The sequence below is a fragment of the Octodon degus genome, unplaced genomic scaffold (genome assembly GCF_000260255.1).
Source record: "Octodon degus isolate 3935 unplaced genomic scaffold, OctDeg1.0 scaffold00228, whole genome shotgun sequence".
NCBI classification, from domain to species: Eukaryota; Metazoa; Chordata; class Mammalia; order Rodentia; family Octodontidae; genus Octodon; species Octodon degus.
The window spans coordinates 1,246,417-1,250,400 of record NW_004524804.1 but is presented as its reverse complement, the minus strand read 5'-3'; the positions used below and the strand labels follow the sequence as shown (position 1 = coordinate 1,250,400).

The 3,984-nt window shown below is 38.8% G+C and overlaps 1 pseudogene; it reads left to right on the top strand.

Moving 5' to 3' along the window:
• The first annotated feature begins 3,375 nt into the window (after positions 1–3,375).
• LOC101575804 overlaps positions 3,376–3,984 on the top strand; it is a 13,779-nt pseudogene continuing 13,170 nt past the window's right edge.

Here is a 3,984-nt window from a genome sequence, read left to right as displayed (position 1 = left end):
AGTGGAAGACCCAATACTACTATGGACTACTGAACTCTTTTAGAATATTTTGCTGAGTTAACACACCTATAATATTCATATAATAGAACTTAGCAAAAAAGGGGATACAGATGAATGTCCACTTTGTATCTGTGTATTCAAAATGGTTAGGATAGATATATAGTTACATTCTCTTAATGAATAGAGGGATTTGTTCTAATATGTTTGTAAGTAGGATCTCATGTCTGCATCTTGTACAGCAATTAACCACTGGGAGGAATGTATGCAATGTGTTAATTATTGAAACTATCCTATCAATTTGCTTTGAAAAATAAATAAATATAGTATGTGGTAAAGAAAAAAGACTGATTAAAAGAAATATAAAAGATCATTACATACTTGCTAGGAGAAAACTGCAAGAGGCAGAGGAAGAGATAGCAATCATAAATATATATACTCAATGTAAGAGCACCCTACTATAAAGACAAATTTTAACAGACATGAAAAATCAAATGAGCAATAACACAATTGGCATAGGGGACTTTAACACCCCATTGTTACAAAGAGATTGATCAACTAGGCAAAAAATAAGCAAAGAAATAACAGAACTAAATCAAATGTGTGAAGAAATGGACTTAGTAGGCCTTCACGGAGCATTCCACCCAACAATGTCAGAATACACGTTCTTCTCATCTGCACACAGGATGGTCTCCAAAATAGACCATAGACTAGCACACAGAGCGTGCTCCAGTACCTGCGCAGAGGCTGGCGTTATCCTGTGCATACTATCTGATCATAGTGCAAAGAAAATTATTGGTAAAAGTGACAGCAAAGACCCCTAACACATGGAAACTAAATAGTACCCTCCTGAAGAATCAGTGGGTCACAGATGCAATTAAAGAAGAAATTAAACAATATTTAAATTGAACATAAGTGCAGATACAACTAACAGGAACCTGTGGGATGCAATGACAGCAGTCGTAAAAGAAACTTATAGCAGTGAATTCACACAACGAGAAAACAGATCAAGACCAAATAAACAATCTGATGGTGCACCTCAAGCTCCCAGCAAAGAAACAGCAAGTCAAGCCCAAAGTAGGCAGGATATGATAAAGATTAGAGCAGTGATGCAGACAAGCAGTGAATGCGTGGAAGAGTTGGTTATTTGAAAGAATAAAATTACTAAGCTCCTAGCCAACCTTATCAAAAAAAAAAGGAATGAAAAATTCTAATTCATTCAACAAGGAATGAAATCACTGCAGACTTTACAGAAATTTCGATCATCAATGCCAACTTCTGCAATGTTTACTCTCACAGGACAGGAAACACAGAGGAAATGGACAGATCACTAGATAGATATGAACCACCAACGCTGAATCAAGAAAATAAAAAAATTCTGAATGACCCAATTTCAGTCAATGAAATTGAAAATACAATCAAAAACCAACCAACAAAGAGAATTCACAGCTGAATTCTACAAGAAATTTAGAGACCACCTAAAACTAACTCTTCTCATACTCTTCAATGAAATTAAAAGGGGAGAAATTCTCAAAAATTCATTCTTGGAAACAAGTATTAATCTAATACCAAACCAGAGAAACACCCAAACAGAAAAGAGATCTACAGGCCAATCTCCCTAATGAATATAGATGTAAAACACCTCAATAAAATGCTAGCCAACAGACTGCAGCAGACCATGAAGAAGATTATATATCATGACCAAGTGAGATTCATCCCAGGAATGAAGGGATGGCTCAATACATGCAAATAAATAAATGTAATACACCACATCAACAGAGACAAAGAAAAACATCCCTTCATCATCTCAATAGATACAGCAAATACTTTTGACAAAGTCCAACATTCATTCATGAGAAAAATGCTACAGAAAATCATAATAGATGGTCTTTATCTCAACCTGATAAAAGCAAACTATGGCAAACCAAAAGCAAATCTCATACTAAATGGACAAAACTTGAATGCCTTCACTTTAAAATCAGGAACAAGACAAAGATGTCCACTGTCACCACTCTTATTCAGTATAGTTTTGGAGGCATTAGACCGACTAATTAGATGTGAGAGAAACGTAAAAGAAATAATGATTAGAAAGGAAGAAGTTGGGATGGGGGTTAAAAAAAAGAAAGAAGTGGAATTATTATCTCAGATACCATCACACAATACATAGGAGACCCTGTAAACTCCAGCAAGAAACTTGTAGATTTAATCAACAAATTTAGTAGCATAACAGGATACAAAGTCAACTCTCAAAAATCAACAGCATTTCTGTATGCAAACAAGGAATGCACAAAATAAGAAATGAAGGAAGCCATACCTTTCACAATAGCTTCCAAAAAAAATTAGGAATCTAAAAAGGGAAGTAGGCACGCACTGCAAGAGAATGCAAGGGTGAGTGGGCAATGCCAGTAAGTGGGGGGCTGCGACTCACGGTGTGTAGCCAGTCTCGGCCGTCCCAGGGGTGTTGTATGTCTCCTTTTTTTTTCCTGTCTCTTCTTTTTTTATTTAATTAATTTTATTGAGAAAGAAATAGCACTGAGACAGTTTCAAAACAGGTTAGTAGGACAGTTACAATAATTAATATATTGCATATCATTGTCTTCAGAGTAGTTATTCATAGTACAAGATACAGACATCCTGTCTAAACTATTAGTACAAATCTTTCTTCGCATGGGCCTAAGAGAAAGTAGCTGTATATCTATCCTAATTATTTTGTATATACAGATATATATTTTCACTACAAAATGGTCCTTCATTTGTATTCCCTTTTTTGTTTAGTTTTGTCAGAGATGGGTATTCCATTGTCATTCAAATATTGCAGGTGCGTGAATTCAGCAAAGTAATCCAATATAGTCCACTAGTCCATAATAGTAGTGGGTTATCTGCAGGACTGGCAATGTCAGAAGTTGTGACTTGAGTCTTTTACAGCTCATAAGTGAAATAAACCAGATGCACATGTGTCAATATCATATAGTATCCCTAGTGTAAGAACTCAAAAGAAGAAATAAAAATTGAAAGGTATAATACAATTAAAAGGAAAGCAAGAACTTAAGCATTAAACAACGAAGAGAGGGCAAGGAGAAAAGCTAGGAAACATGACAGGGGCAAAGCCATACATTTATGTGCTCAAGATGGCTAAGGCAGTGATCCTGAGAATCTTCAGCAGGTTTTTGAAACTAGCAGTTAACTGGCAGGATTCTCACGCTGACTGACTATATATGCTGATGCCTGTGAACTAGGCAGCTGCCCTGAAGATAGCAATGTGTAATAGAAGGGCCACGCTTGGAATGTATATCTCCTTCCAGGACCAAAGCTGCCTGCTGCAGCGGGCAGCCAAGTCTGTGTCCTGCCCCAGCGCCCCGAGGACATGCTGGAGAAAGAATGAGCCAGAGAGACACACTGGTGCGTCTGTTTGCTGCGGGATGTGGTGGCGCAGTGGGGGCTATTCCGACATGTCCACGGGAAGTTGTGAAAACATGGCTGAGTCGTCTTCTGCGACACTTTGTATCTCTGAATCTCCACTGAACACTATGGCTGCAGTCAGTGTTGGCCAAGTAGTGTCTCCTGGACCCCTCCACTGTCTAAGGGTGATCTTGGAGAAAGAAGGGCCTCTTTCCTTGTTTAGAGGGTTAGGCCCCAGCGTAGCGGGGGTGGCCCCTTCCAGAGCACTATACTTTGCTGCTTACTCCAATTGCAAGGAAAAATTGAATGGTGTATTTGATCCTGATCTCACGCAGGTTCACGTGATTTCAGTTGCTATGGCAGCTTTTACTGCAGTCACTGCAACCAACCCCATTTGGCTTATAAAGACTCGGTTACAGCTCGATGCAAGGAACCGTGGGGAAAAGCACATGGGTGCTGTGGAATGGGCCCGCAAAGTGCACCAGGCAGATGGCCTGAAGGGACTTCGCAGGGGCTGTCTGCTTCCTATGCTGGGATAGCAGAGACTGTTAGCCATTTTGTTATTTATGGAAGTATAAAGCAGGGGGC